The following is a 16,321-nucleotide window of genomic DNA, read 5'->3' as shown; positions in this document are numbered from 1 at the left end:
CAATGAGAGTGAGGCAGGAATGTAAGCAGAGAGTCAGGTTAAATGGCGCTGGCAGTCGTCCAGGCTGGAGATGGAGGCTAGCCAGGGTGGGGACAGGGGAAGAGTTTCCAGCCTGCTCTTCCTGACAGCCTGACCTACAGATCTGGGGCTTACCTAGCAAGCCTTTAAAATCACATAAGAAATTCCTTGCAATAAATCTCTTCATACATTGTATATTCCTACTGCTTCTGGTTCTCTGGTTGAACTCTGGCTAATACAGGGGTCATCAACAAATATATAATACAGATGATATCTTACACCACAGGACTGTGTGAGATCTCCCAGGGAAAGAAAAGAGAGGAGGGCTAAGGACACACCAGCCCAGGGCACACCAACACTTAGAGGTCAGTTAAAAGAGGAAAAGAGAGAAAAAGAGACTGAGAAGGAACAACCAAGAGGAGTAGGAGTAAACCCTTGTGAATAGATTGTCACTAAAGCCAAAAAAAAAAGTGTTTCAAGAAGGAGTGAGCAGCCTGGAATCAGTGCCCTGGGGACGCCTCTCGCACCATGACTCGGGCTGGCTACTCGAGCTGTCTGTGCTGGGTGTCCTGTGTACACACTTTGGAAGTGACAGCACCATGAATGCAACCTCCAGCTTAGAGATGAATGGATTGCAGCCTGTTACCATTACTGCTGGGACAGCTGCAGTTGGTTATCTAGCTTACAAAAGATTCTATGTTAGAGATCATTGCAGCAAATCTATGGTAAACCTTCACAGCCAGAAAGAAAACTCCAAGATGATGCGTGCTTTTGACATGGAGGATTTGGGAGATAAAGTTGTGTACTGCTATTGTTAGAGGCCAAAAAGTTCCCATTCTGTGATGGATCACACACGAAACACAACAAAGAGGCTGAAGCCAACATGGGACCTCTGATCATTAAGAAAAAAGAAACTTCAATGGACAGTTTTGATGCTAAAAACCAACTTGTCATGATGTCACCTGATTGTTTAATTAGAATGACTACCACTTCTGTCTAATTCACCTCCCCTGGGTTCTAGATATGGTATATTGCAAATTGCAGCTTTTATATTCGTGGAATTTGCCTTACTTGTTGAACCATTGTAATTCATATTTGTTTAAACAAAAAAAAAAAAGGAAAAAGGAAAAAACCAACCTCATGGCCTGTGAGTTAAAAAAAAAGGAATGAGGGGCTTCCCTGGTGGCGCGGTGGTTGAGAGTCCGCCTGCCGATGCAGGGGACACGATGCAGGGGACGTGGGTTCGTGCCCCGGTCCAGGAAGATCGCACACGCTGCGGAGCGGCTGGGCCCGTGAGCCATGGCCACTGAGCCTGCGCGTCTGGAGTCTGCGCTCCGCAACGGGAGAGGCCACAACAGTGAGAGGCCCGCATACTGCAAAAAAAAAAAAAAAAAAGGAATGAGGAAATGGTCAACTGGGTTTAATGCTATTGAGAGGTCAGAGAAAATGAAAACAGAAAAGTTTTTATTAGGTTTGGCCATATGGACGTCACTGATAAATTTAGCAAGAGTGACCATTTCTGTAGAATAGCAAGACCAGAGCCACATACCAATGTGTCATCATCCCCAATCCTCACAATAGCCCTTAAAGCTAAGGTTTGTTAACCTTCCATATTACTCAACAGTGAGCGTGGTGTTGAAGTCTGAAGCTCTGGAGCCCAAGAGCCTGGGTTCAAACCCTGGCTCCTCCACTTACTGACTGTAAATTATTTAACCAGTCTGTACCTCAGCTTCCTCATCTGTAAAATGAGATTAGTGATAATATCTCCTTCATAGGGTTTTTTGAGAATGGTATGATTTAATATATGTGAAGCCATTTGAAGGCTTGCTAAATATTTACTATCTACTTTATCACCCTTCCCCTGTGCAGATAAAGAAACAGAGGCTCTCAGAGCTTTCTGTAGATCCCAAGACTAATAGTGAAGGAGAAAGGATGTCAGCCCTGTTCTCCTGGACTCCACACCCTGAGTTAAGAATTTGAAGAATGGCTCCCACTCAGGCACCTCAGATCCAGGTTCCTTTCAGAACAAGAGGCCTCTTCTGGAGGTGAGCCAAGTGCTCAGCAGGACCCAGTAAACAAGCCATACCCTTCTGCTGATACCCTCACATGCCCAGAGACTGAGCTGGTCGGTTATGGATAACATACACACTCCGTAACCAGATGACATGAGCATCCCATCTAGTAGACAAGAGCTAATACATACCCACATCCAGTAACTGGGGTTATTTAGTCACATGTTTCCAAACAGGATTATCCTCTAATCCCAACCTATTCACTCCTTTTTAGCCTGGAGATTACTTATCTACATCATTATTTATCAATGTTCAATTATTTCAAGGAGACCAGAAAATAAATTACAGCCATACAAATATAATTACTATTGCAGAACTCTTTAGGAAAACAACATGATGTTCTGTATCCAGAATCAAAATAATGTTAACACCCTTTGACATATCAAATTCCTTTCTGGGAATTTATCCCGAGGAAATAATTCAAGAGGAGGAAATAGTGGGCATGAAGATGCTGGATTATTCAGTGGAATATTACATAGTCAGGTCTTCATATCGCCATAGTGATATGAAAATTACTCATGCTTTAACGCAATTTAAAAAAAAATACAAACTTATGTCTGCACTCTTATCATACAACAGGAACTGCACAAAAATCATGTATGCAGACCTGAAGAAAATAATAAGGAACATGATTTTGGTCCATCTTCTCTCAACATCAGGTTTATGACCTTGGTCAATAACTTTAGCTCTCTAAGACTCAGTTTCCTCATCTGTAAAATGGATATAATAGTAATATATATCTTTTAAGCATTTACTATGTGCTAAGCACTGTGTGTGCTAAGTGCTTTACAGGCCTTACCCCTCAGTGACCCTGTGAAATCGGAATGACTCTCATCATTTTGCAAATATAGAAACTGAAGCCCAGGGACTTCCCTGCTGGCACAGTGGTTAAGAATCTGCCTGCCGGGGCTTCCCTGGTGGCGCAGTGGTTGAGAGTCCGCCTGTTATAATTACAATTGTAACAACTCACATTTATTGTTTATGATATGCTAGACATTCTTTTAAATATTTTACATTCACTAAATCATTTAATTCTCACAACCCTACATAATATATTGGAATCTAAAGCGCTTAATACTGAAAGAAAATAAAGAGAAAATTAACTTAGTCTTACATCATCATTTTAAAGATGAGAAACTGGTCGTCTGAGGAAACTAAATATTTTGCTCAAGGTCATCAGGCTGCTAGTGGCAAAAGCGGAGCTACTAGACCATTCAGTCTCCTTGATATTTCCAAAGGCCAGGCTGTTTCTTTGAGTTAAAAAAAAAAAAAAAAAAAAAAGAATCTGCCTGCCAATACAGGGTACACGGGTTCACACCCTGGTCCGGGAAGATCCCACATGCCGCGGATCAACTAAGCCTGTGCACCACAACTACTGAGGCTGCGCTCTAGAGCCCGTGAACCACAACTACTGAAGCCCGTGCACCTAGAGCCCATGCTCTGCAGCAAGAGAAGCCACCACAATGAGAAGCTCGTGCACCACAACGAAGAGCAGCCCCCCCTCGCCACAACTAGAGAAAAGCCCGCACACAGCAACGAAGACCCAACGCAGCCAAAAAAAAAAAAAAAGAAACCGAAGCCCAGAGATGTGAAGTGACTTGCCCCAGGTCACATAGGAAGAGGAGATTTGTGATCTGAACCCAGATTCCTTCCCAGCTGATCACTGAGCCAGAGCTCAGGATCACTAGACTATTGATGAAGGTAATGGTAAAAAATTTAAGTTAGTATGTAAAAAGCTTTTAGCGTATAGTATCTGCTACATAGATCTATTTGCCTGGTGGATCACTGGGTAAAGAGAAACACCAGCAGTGGCGGAAGAGGACACAAGATGGAGCCCAGCTGTGGAGGCAGCCCAGAAGGTTGGGATCCAGAGAATAAATGCTGATAGTTAATTTATATGAATTTGTACCTGGCACTGTGCTAAATGTTAACTCACTTAATCCTTGTAACAACCCTATGAAGTAGGCAGTATTATTACTCCCATTTCTGAAGTAGGAAAACCAAGACACAAGAGATCAAGAAACTTGCCTGAGGTCACATAGCTAGTAAGTGGAGGAACCAGAGATCAAACCCCAGGCAATGGCGGCTCTCGAGTCCACCTGCTGTGCCACCTTGCCACAGCTGACTCTGTAAGATTGTACCAGTTGTTTGTGGTCATCTCACATCTAGGGATTACTGGTGAACATTCTCCCCATTTCATTCACTTACTATTGCTATAGTGTGTATATGGTTTCTTTGAAAAATAAAAATGTCTACAAGTGGGCCAAGGACTTGATAGACATTCTCCAAAGAAAACTTACAAATGGCCAGTACGCACATGAAAAGATGTTCAACGTCAGTAATCGTTAGGGAAAAATGCGAATCACGTCCACAAGAATGGCTATTATAAAAATAAAATAATAACAGAAAATAACAAGTATTGGCAAGGATGTAGAAAAGGTGGAGTCCTGTGCATTGCTGGTGGGAATGTATAATGGTACAGATGCTGGGAAAAAATGATTTGGCAGTTCCTCAAAAAACTAAACATCGAGTTACCATATGCTCTAGCAATTCCATTTCTGGGTATATACTCAAAAGAATTGAAAGCAGAGACTCAAATAAATATCTGTACATGTTCATAGTGGCATTATTCAGAATAGCCAAAGGGTGGAAGCAACCTGTTATGGGGTTAATTCTGCCCCCCCCAAACACATTTATGGAAGTCCTAACCCCCAGGACCTCAGAATGTGATTATATTTGGAGATAGGGCCTTTAAAAAGGTAATTAAGGGGCTTCCCTGGTGGCGCAGTGGTTGTGAGTCCGCCTGTAAGGCTTAAGTTTCTTGCTCTGGGATGCCTTTCTTAAAAGGTTGTTATGAAGACCAAAGAGAGGATGTACATGAAAGTGTTTTGGCAATTGTAGAACAGAATATAGATACAATGTAGTCCTGGATGTTGGTTGAAAGTGGTCCCCCAAATTCTAATCCACACAGGAGGAATTACCTTAAGGGATGTACATGACTTCTGATTCAGTTAATGTGGCTTAAGACAGCCTAGGTTTGCTTGGAACAATTCCAAGATGACTGAGCCTCCCCCAAATGCTCCCTTCCAGTAACACACATAAACTACAACTTGGATCCTAGTTTAGACTCATGATCTAGGATTAGATGAATTCCAAAAAAAAAAAAAAAAAAAAAAAAAGGTAATTAAGGTTAAACGAGGTCATTAGTGTGGGCCTTAATCCAACATGACTGGTGTCCTTATACAAAAAAGGAAATTAAACATACACAGGGGAAAGACCATGTGAAGATACAAAAAGAAGACAGCCATCTACAAGCCAAGGAGAGAGAGGCCTCAGAAGAAATCAGTCCTGTTGAGACCTTGATCTTGGACTTCTAGCCTCCAGAACGGTGAGAAAATAAATTTCTCTTGTTTAAACCATCCAGTCTGTGGTACTTAGTTATGGCAGCCTTAGCAAGCTGATATACAACCAAGTATCCATCAACAAATGAATGGATAATCAAAATGGGTTATGTACATATAATGCAATATTACTGAGCCTTAAAAAGGAAGGATATTCTGACATAGGCTACAACATAGATGACCTTGAAGACATTATGCTAAGACAGTCCCAAAATATTGTATGATCCCACTTATACGAAGTACCTAGAGGAGTCAAACTCACAGAGACAGGAAGTGAAATGGTGGCACTAGAGTCTGGGTGAAGGGGGAAATGGGGAGGTTCAGTTTGGGATGATGGAAAAGTTGCAGAGATGGATGGTGGTAATGGCTGTACAACAATATCAATGTACTTAATGTCACTAAACCGTACACTGTAAAAAAATATAATGATATAGGAGTTCCTTGGTGGCCCAGTGGTTAGGATTTAGTGCTTTCACTGCCGAGGCCCAGGTTCAATCCCTAGTCAGGGAATTTAGATCCCAGGAAAGCCACTTGGCGAGGCCAAAATAAAAAAAAATAAAAAAAAATAAAGATTTTCTGTTGTGTATTTTGCCACAGTTTTTAAATTTTTTAAATGAAAAAATCTGAATTTCTAATAACAAAATTAAATGAAGACTATATTAGTACAATTAGGAAAACAGAAACCACTCCACATATTTTAAACAAAAAGGCATTAATACTGTACCAGGAATTGGTTACAAGATATTGAAAGGAGCAAACGAGGGAAAATCACCAAAGGATTAGCAACTGCAGGGCCACTACATACTAACCCTGGAGCTGAAGACGTAAAGGAGAAAATGGTGTTGTCACCCAGAGCCCTGTTGTCACCCACAGCATACTTCTGAGGCTGCCATACCCAGAAGCCTGAGCTTGCTGGCCACAGCTCCTGTCCCCACTGTGTCCAGAGGCCCTACCAGAAACTGGGAGGGGGTCTTTCTCTCACCTTCCAGTCTCTGGCCAATGTCTCCTATTGGAAGATCCTACCAGAAGCAAGCTGAAAGAGATTCTGGGGAATGTAGTTTGCAGGTTTCCAGCCTAGGGGAGTTTAGAGGGGGAAGCTGATTGATGACAGACTCTATCCAACTCATAAGTTTTTAAACAAAGTGATCAGAAAGAAGGGAGCAGCAATGGGAAAGAAAATGAGGTTTTGAAATTCACAGGATTCCTGTGGACAGTTGTTACCTGCTATCACCCCTGTCTCCCCGTTTTGTGGAACTACCCTTTACTAACCTGAGGGATTACGTGGGGCTGTCAGTCAGGCAGGATGTTCCCTCGCACTCCACAGGGGTGGGCAAGGGACCCAAACAAGTCAGTCTCTCCCTCCTATCCCCTTGGGCAGTGATTAGTTCAGGGATAGGTACATCATCCAAGCAGGCATATTCACAGCTATTTTAGGGAATTGCTAGGCAAAAAAAGGATCTCTCACTTTAAGAGATCATGAGCTACAAGGACCCTATAAGCCTGAAGGTGCTGAACCCATCTTCCTACTAATGAGAGAGGGCCTGCTTGGGAATATAACGTCAGCTTTTTTTTTTTTTTTTTTAGCTACTGTGTCAACTACTTGTTTGTGTTGGGAGTGGCATAAATTCAAAACCCAAAGACAGCTTCTTCTGCCTCTTTGAAATAGTCAAAGCTTTCTCATGTGAAATGCTGTTGATTCAGGTCTCCTCGCTTTAAGCTTATGCAGTGGAATATTTATTTATTTTATTTTATTGATTGTTTTTTTTTTTTTTTTATCCTAAATGCAGGTTCAGCCAGTTCAGTGATTCTCTTGTCTAACACTCTTGGTTACACACAAGAGCTGCCCTCATGGGGCAGGGCCCTGCACTGTGGCCCTATAATTATATGCTTTTGGAAACTTCTGTAAATAATTGCCTTGGATGGCATCCAAGCAGCTTTCTACTGAGTTCTGGTGTGTACATAAAGGTGTCTCTGTGACCTGCCAACTGTGTTTGTTTGCTTGGTGATCACAGAGGTCACCAAAGCCAGGAAAAACCTAGAAACCATAGCCTCTACCTCAGTTACTAGGTGACAATCAGAACACCTTGTGTACAACCAAATGCTTTTGGAGTTTCCTGTGCCCATAGTTACTAATATGATATTTATATAACTGGAATTCTTTCTATTGCAGGTGACAAAAACCCAAATCAAACTAGGCACATAGGAAATTTGTTGGATTCCAACAAATTCCAGATGCAGGAATCTCTTTCATCTCTAGAAGCTCCTGTCTTCCTTTTTCTGGATATCACCATGTTGTAATTCTATTCAAGCATCTCAGGCAAACACCAGCAGAGTTCTTGGTCAGAGCATACCGGGAGAGTGGTGTGCCATTTGGGAAGTCATTCTCCAATCAAGGAATGAACAAATGCAAGGGGACACAGGTGCTGACATACCAAGGATGGGGTGTGGGAGCCATCTGCCCCAGCAGAAAGAAGAATTTTATCATTGATGTTGTTGAAAATCACTTGCACTCATGATAATAAAAAGCTGACTATTAATCAGTTTTTATTACTGTTTTTAAATTATCTACAGACAGTGATCCCCTTAATTCTGTACCCAGGCCAAAGGCTCCCACCAGCCCACTAGATGTAGGCATCCCTCCTATCACTCAGCACACCTGCCCAAAGAGCTTATCAGCTCCCACAGCTTCACCTGCCACCTCCTAATTGGTGGCTTCCAGATCTCTCTCTCCCCCAGCGGCATCAAGAGCTGCCTGCAGAGCATTTCCACAACATCCCACTCTGTCTAATACTGAACTCCACCTTGCTTCTCCCCCTGTGCATCTGATCTCAGAAAATGCATCTCTATGACAAGTGCTTAAGAGTGCTATCAGGAATGCATGAGATGCATTCCTAATCTGGCAGGTGAGCCAGCAATGGCCTCCCTCACACTGCCCCTTCTTGGGGGGGCCTCTCAGTGGCAAGGCTCTGTGCTGGACATCTGAAAGGGCTGACCTAATGTGGCCTGACATTGACACAAGTTGTTTATTCACAAATCTCCTTCACAGACACCCAAGACACACAGAGCCTCTGCTTTCCCCAGCAACTCCCCAGACAGGAAAGGGAGCAAAATTCTACTTCTTACCCTTTGTTCCCACGGGGACTCTTGCTTGTGTGGCGCCCAGGCCTGGAGGACTCATCAAGGAGGCCTGAAGAGGTTCTCGGAGGGGCCTCCAGTGTTGGCTGGGACCCACTGGGGGCAGCGGGGGTAGGGGAGCCCCACAGAATTCAATCACTTCTGAAATTTATCTCCAAACCTGACCCCTAGATACCAGAATTTCAATGGGATTATTTGGACTCATTTCTACAACACCCCAAACTTTACCCGCCCCCCCCTCAACAAGGCTAGTCCATGCATGATATTCATTAAAATATTTGCCAAATGCCCAACAGTTTCTTTCATATTTACACACTTGTCTAGTCTTCCCATCCACCCTGGGAGCCTGGAAGAGTTATTTCCTCACTTCAGAGAAGAGAGAATTAAAGGAAATTAACATGACTTGGCTGAGATCCCACAGCTGGTGACTGGAGGAGCCAGGACCCAAACCCGGACCTGTGCTCCAAGGTCTCAAGGGATGCTCATTGGCAGAGAAGGCTGTCAGCACCCTGGGTAGGGCCACTCCACTCACAAATGCCTCTGCCACCGGCCTGTCCCCGGTAATCAAATTAGCACCCCTCCAGAGTAATCCCCTTTGAGCAACAGAGCTGAGGTGCTACACATTGGCTGGTGTGAATTCATTTACCCGGTTGCCTTCTGAGATCACGGCACCAAGGACATGGGCATCTTGCCAGGAAGAAAAGGAAGGTGCAGATAGGCCCCAAGTGCTATATGGAAAGGGGAGACTTGCAAGGTGGGCCCTCCTGGGAGACTGAGCTCCTTAGGGCACGGGAGTTCCTAGAGGAGAGGCAGGACGCACAAAGGGACAATGTATGTGCTTTCTGGCTGAGTCTGGATTCTCTCCTCTCCAAACAGGGTCAGAGATCAGAGGCAAACATGACCCCTCTGTTTACCAACCTGCAATCCCAAGCAAACATGAGAAAGGACAAAAGAGATTATATATGAGGTCATCACCGACACTGCTATTCTTCCCTAAAGTCACTGACCTGATTCGGTCGTGATCTTAAATAGACATCAGCACTCACCGTGTTTCCAGCCAGCCACCCATTCATTCATTCATTCACTCGTTCAAACACCCTGAGCACTCCATGCTGGCTTCTAGGGGAGCCAGTGTGACACGGCCATACTCTCCGGGCCATCGCTGACTTCCCAGCCTCCTCCTAAAACCCCAAACTCCCTGGTCAACTTGACCTAGAGTTTCTTAACCAAGGATCCATTAACTCTTAGAAGCAATCAATAGAACCCTTGCAAATTTTTTTATTTATGACTATGAATTTTTCTGGGGAACAGTCCCTTCCCTGGCTTCATCAGATACCCACAGAATGACCTGCTGCTTAGGTCATTACCAGAGCAGTACTGCAATATTATTCTTCTGCAGAAACTTCCAACAACGTACAGTGTGCTGGAGATCCTTCCCATTTAAAACAGCAGGTTCTATAAAAGGCATATGTGCACTAATGAACAAACCCTGTAATTCGACTTTCTCTGTATAATAAGTTCCTTCTTTAAATGAGGACTAATTTGATTCACATTTGGTAACAGGAAGCTAGAGCTGTCAACACAGACATTTATACATGTCACGAAGGCCCTAAAATAGCAGTTGAAGCCAGCCACTAGATTCCATAAAGCTGATACCTTAATGGAACCATTCTTCCCTTATTGCAAAACAGTCTCCACATTGATAAATATGTTGCTAACTGTGGCAGAGAAACGTAGGTTTGGGTTTGTTTTTTTTTTAAATAGTAGCACTTCTGTGTTGCAGGGAGAACTGTTTACGTGATATTTTCAGATTAATATTAGATTGGTTTATTTTAAGCAGAGTTTTAAAGGGTGAGAGCCTGTCTTCCTCTGCAGAAGTCAGATTAATTCACACTGTTTTAAAGAAATGAATCCAATCTGGTTTGATAGCGTCCCTGCTGCTTGCTAGCTGTACTGAGGGTTTTAGCAGTTAATTTGGAAACCCAACAAAATCATAGCAGGTGAAATAAAATACAACACTTTACATGCAGAGATTCCTGATAATATCTGTACTTAGCTACTTTGCTCCTTCCTCCTTCCCTTTTCTTCCCCACCTGAATGTCTTCTGAGCTCAAAGCAGGCAATTCACTTTGTAGCCAACTTCCCAAGAACACCCAGTACCTTGAAAAAATGTCAAGCAATTAGGAAAAGGCAGAATCTAACTGTGAAGACAGCACTGACACAAAATAAATAGAAAGTAATGTAAGATGATAGGTAATTAAGCATTAAATGATGAAGTGCTGACTCAGATGCTATGTGAGTTTAGAACAGGGAGATGGCAGTGTTGATCTGATTACTGCAGTAGATTAGAAGTAGCTGTAAAAATTGAGTTGTATCTTGAGAGAAGATGGTAGTGATAAAACTAAAACCGGTATCATTAATAGAGAAAATAAAGTAAATAAATAAAATACCCATTTGTACAAGCTACTGCCAGCAAATGCTATGCATGAATTATCTCATTTGATCTTCAGAGCAACCCATTTCACAGATGAGAAAACAGGCCCAGAGAGGTTAAGGACTTTGGCCAATGATAGAATCAGGTTTGTCTGCAACCCAGGACCTTGTTCTTTCCACCACACCACATATACCACCTCTCCAAGCTGTAGGCAACAGCACCCATCCTCTTCTCTTGAAGAATGTTACCTTTTAATATTTTGGAATTGTAAAACCAAAGTAACATGATTCAAGAAAAGCTACCCCCTGGCTGTACCTAGACTCTCAAAAGGTAGACATGGTTTGTTAGCTGAGTCAGAGAAGATCTGGTTATTCATCTGGCTCAGAGTGTGTCCTATTGATAAATCCCCCAAGGAGTGGAGTGAGAAGCAGCGACTTCCACAAACTAGAAACAAAAGATGGGAGGCCAAAAGGAAAGCCCTCACACCCCAAGCAGGAAGAGGTAAGGAAATGTCTAACTTTCTAAGAGATTCCAAGTAAAGATGAGGGGCCCCAATGAAGCCACATGGATGGCTGGGAAACTAAGTTTACATGTTACTACTATGCCTAAGATCATAGGTGATGCAATCCAGTTTAGCCGTAGGATATGTGGTACCCAGCCTCCAAGATGGCCCCATTGATCCCATCTCCTGGATTCATACTCCTGTGTAGTCCCCTCCCATATTGCACCAAGGCTGTTCTGTGTGATCAGAAGAGTGTGATAAAAGTGATGGGATGGGGCTTCCCTGGTGGCGCAGTGGTTAAGAATCTGCCTGCCAATGCAGGGGACACGGGTTCGAGCCCTGGTCTGGGAAGATCCCACATGCCACGGAGCAAGTGAACCCGTGTGCCACAACTACTGAGCCTGCGCTCTAGAGCCCACGAGCCACAACTACTGAAGCCTGCGAGCCACAACTACTGAAGCCTACGAGCCACAACTACTGCAGCCTGCAAGCCACAACGACTGAAGCCAACAAACCACAACTACTGAAGCCTGCATGCCACAACTACTGAAGCTCATGCACCTAGAGCCTGGGCTCTGCAACAAGAGAAGCCACCGCAATAAGCCCGCGCACCACAACAAAGAGTAACCCCCACTCGCCGCAACTAGAGAAAGCCCGTGTGCAGCAATGAAGACCCAACACAGCCAAAAATAAATTTTTAAAAAATGTCCTAAAGAATAAGAGACTTCCATTTCAAAGGCAAATACAAATGGGGAGATGTATTCATTTACAAAAAAAAAAGTGATGGGATGTGACTTCTGAGATTAGATTACAAAAGACCGTGGCTTCCTCCTCTACCTCTCTCTCACTTAAGTCCACTACCGTGTTATACCTTGTTATAAGCATCCCTATGGAGAGACCACATGGTGAGAAACCAAAGCTTGACAACAGCCTTGTGAGTGAGCTTGGAAGCAGATCCTCCAACCTGAGTCAAACCTTCAGATGACTCTGGCCTGGGAGACAGCATCACTGGGACTGCGTGAGAGATCCTGAGTCAGACCACCCAGCTAAGCTGCTACCAATTCCTGACCGCAGAAACTGTATGCGATAATAAACATTTGCTGTTTTAAGTTGCTATATTTTATATTAGATCTTAGATAGCTAATCCAGGGTAAGATGGGCCTTACAAAAGGAAGAGAAGCTCCTGACAAATACAGCCCAACAGAGGAAAATGAGCTCCTTCCTCTGAAACTGAGCAGGACCCTGTGGGGCTCCTGGTCACGGAAGCCTTTCTGGGTTCCCCATTCCTTGTTTGTAGGGAACAGACTCCAGCCTCCAGGACCTTCCCTGAGTCCCAAAGGGCAGATTCAAACAGTTGCTAATCAGGGAAGGGAGGGAATGCAGAGACAAGGGAAGAATAGCCAAGAAATAATAGTGCAGCCTTGGAGCAGGGTCCTGGTTCTGCCTCAAGGGGTACACGGAACAGTATCTTTAAGCTCTTTATAGAATTAAAACTCCCAAGTGGAAGAAATCAGCATTCTTCATTCCAGAGAAGACCACCTTTGGTCAGATTAAAGTAGCCAGAGAAGCTCATCAAAAGATTCCCCGGGGCTTCCCTGGTGGCGCAGTGGTTGAGAGTCCACCTGCCGATGCAGGGGACACAGGTTTGTGCCCCGGTCCGGTCCGGGAAGATCCCGCGTGCCGTGGAGCGGCTGGGCCCGTGAGCCATGGCCGCTGAGCCTAAGCGTCCGGAGCCTGTGCTCCGCAGTGAGAGGCCCGCATACCGAAAGAAAAAAAAAAAAAAAAATGGTGGTTTGAAGATGTTTTTCATACCAAAAAAAAAAAAAAAAAAAAAAAAAAGATTCCCCGAGGGCAATTCCCTGGTGGTTCAGTGGTTAGGACTCACTGCCAAGGGCCTGGGTTCAGTCCCTGGCTGGGGAACTGGGATCCCTGCAAGCCATGTGGCATGGTCAAAAAAGAAAAAAGATTACCTGAGACCAGATTAAAGGAGTGCAGACCGTGCACACACCCTAATCTTATCAGCAACCCCACCCTTGAACTACTGGTATAAAACTCCTCACCAAATCCTGCTGGGTATGGACACACAGTTTTCAAGGGCAGGAGCCTACTGTGTCCCCCTTTGCCTGGCAAAACAATAAAGCTATTCTTTTCTGCTTCACCCAAAACCCTGTCTCCAAGATTCGATTCCGCTCCGGTGCACAGAGGCTGAGTTTTCAGCATCACCTCCATGTTCCAAAGCTCACTCTCCTGTTTCATGCTTCTACAGAAACATGAAATAGCAGAATAGCAGAAAGGCTACTCTTTCTGCCTGGGGCATCTTCCTGACATGTCTCCCTGTCTGCCTTTCAGATCTGGGCTCAAGCATCACCTCCTACAGGAATCTCCTCTGATCTCCCTAGCTGGGTGACTCTCTCTGCCTTCTAGGTTCCCACTGTTCCTCCCCACCCCGTGCTTCCCTTTATCACAGCCATGATTTGTTACAGCCTATTTACTTGTCTGACCACCTCCACTAAACTGTGAGGTTTAGCAACTTGAGGGCAGGGCTGATTCCGGCATCCAGCTAAGTACCTGGCACAGAGCAGGTAACCAGGAAGGTTTAGAAGGATTTCTGGGAGCTCAGATCCACAGAAAGCCCCTGAAGAAGAAAAACAAGCAACTGCAAAGCAAATGGGGAGTGGCTTGAAGGGCAAGGAGGGGATCTAAGGGACACACAAGAAAGGGACTTCCTCTTCAAGAAGCCGGGGCCAGGGCTGGGATCAAGGCAACCCGGCAGCATGACTCAGAGTGGAAATACCACTGAGAGTGGGCTGAGGCGGGGTGACTTGGGGCCCAAGGCCTGAGACCAGGAAGCCAGCTCTGGGCAGGACACAGCATCTAACCAGGCCTGGACTTTATGCCAACCAGCTGACCTTGGCCTAGAAGCCAGGTTGTCTTTATTTAGGATTCGGACAGAGCTGCCACAGGGAAAAGGAGCCTGGGGCCAAGTGTGAGATCAGCAGGGTCAGCCAGTCTAATCCGGAACTAGACTTCGGTTAATCAGAAACCAAGTTCCTAGACAACGCTTAGATGCAAGGCAGTGAAGGAGGGGAGCAGTGCCCAGAAGTTTTCCATTTGTTTCCTTTTTAAGATTTCATTTGGGAAAACAGTTCAAGCTCATAAGAAAGGGATATTTCCTACATCCTGATCAAGACACAGGGGTAGGCAATGAGGCTATCCTGGGAATAAAAATCTTCCTAGATCCCAGTGCCCCCTTATCCAACCTTGATGTGCACAGATACACTAAACTCAAGCACGAGAGGTCATTATCACCAGCAGCAGCAATGGCAACATAGCAGCCCACTAGTAGTGTGAGACTAGTAGTGGTGAGTTTATGGTTCTATCCCTCAGTTTCAGGTGGGCATGGGATAAGCCCTGTTAATATAAATCATTTCCCATGGGGAACTCTACTCAATACTCTGTAATGGCCTATATGGGAAAAGAATCCAAAAAAAGAGTGTATATATGTATATGTATAACTGATTCCCTTTGCTGTACACCTGAAACTAACACAACATTGTAAATCAACTCTATTCCAATAAAAATAAAAATACATATATATATAAAAATCATTTCCTCTAGCAAGCCAAGTCCTCCACGATTAACCCAGCACAACTCCAATCACCACCCACAGTCCTCAAAACATACATGCCCTTATATCCCTCACCCAGGCTCAGTTTTGAGACAACACAGGTTTATATTTATACACTGTTTCAGTTCAAGTTCTTTAAGAACAAGAGAAACCAAGTTGTAAATATTTCCCCCAATTTGTGACTTGTTTTCTTTTGTACATGGTATTTTTTTGCTCTACAGAAAATTTTCATCTCTATAATCAAATCTGTCTTTTCTTCTAAGCCATCTAGGTTTTATGCCCTATTTAGACAAGACAAAATTATATACTTTTTGAAGCCTCTCATACTTTCTTTTCTTTTTAAAATTTTTTTTAATTGCAGTAGAGTTGATTTACAATGCTGTGCTAATTTCTGCTGTACAGCAAAGTGACTCAGTTATACACATATATACATTCTTTTTTTATATTCTTTTCCATTATGGTTTATCCCAGGAGACTGGATACAGTTCCCTGTGCTATACAGCAGGACCTTGTAGTTTATCCATTCTAAATGTAATAGTTTGCATCTACCAACCCCAAGCTCCCAGTCCAACCCTCTCCTTCCCCCTTCCCCCTTTTCATCTGTCCTCTATGTCTGTGACTCTGTTCATTTGTGCCATAGATAGATTCATTTGTGCCATATTTTAGATCCCACATATAACTGAAATCATATGGTATTTGTCTTTCACTTTCTGGAAGTCTCTCATATTTTCTTCTAACATTTTTATGGTTTCATTTTCAAATCACTTTTATTGAGGTATAATTTAGGCACAATAAATGCACCCATTTCAAATATGCAATTCAATGAGTTCTGACAAATATATACAGCCAAGTAATCAGCAGTACAGTTAAGAGCATTTCCATCACCTCACTGATTGAGTTCCAGCCACTGAATTCCTTCCATGTGTCTCCATCCCCTTTACAGTCAATCCCCACCTCCAGCCCCACCCCAGGCAATCACGTGTCTGCTTTCTCTCCCTCTAGATTAGTCTTGCCTATTCTAGAATGTCACATTGGAATTGTATCTGGCTTCTTTCACTAACATCTGTGAGATTTACCCATGTTATTGTGCATATTTTCTTTCTTTTGTATTGTTGAGTAATGTTTCATTAT

General features: G+C 43.7%; 1 pseudogene; it reads left to right on the top strand.

Annotated features, from left to right (window-relative positions):
• Positions 1–617: 617 nt before the first annotated feature.
• On the top strand, positions 618–1,018 carry LOC103068936 (CDGSH iron-sulfur domain-containing protein 1 pseudogene; annotated as a pseudogene).
• Positions 1,019–16,321: the final 15,303 nt, after the last annotated feature.

Source organism: Lipotes vexillifer, unplaced genomic scaffold, assembly GCF_000442215.2.
Source record: "Lipotes vexillifer unplaced genomic scaffold, Lipotes_vexillifer_v1.1 scaffold40, whole genome shotgun sequence".
Classification (NCBI taxonomy): Eukaryota; Metazoa; Chordata; class Mammalia; order Artiodactyla; family Lipotidae; genus Lipotes; species Lipotes vexillifer.
The sequence above is the reverse complement of the archived record's forward strand: the minus strand, read 5'-3'. Positions and strand labels throughout refer to the sequence as shown.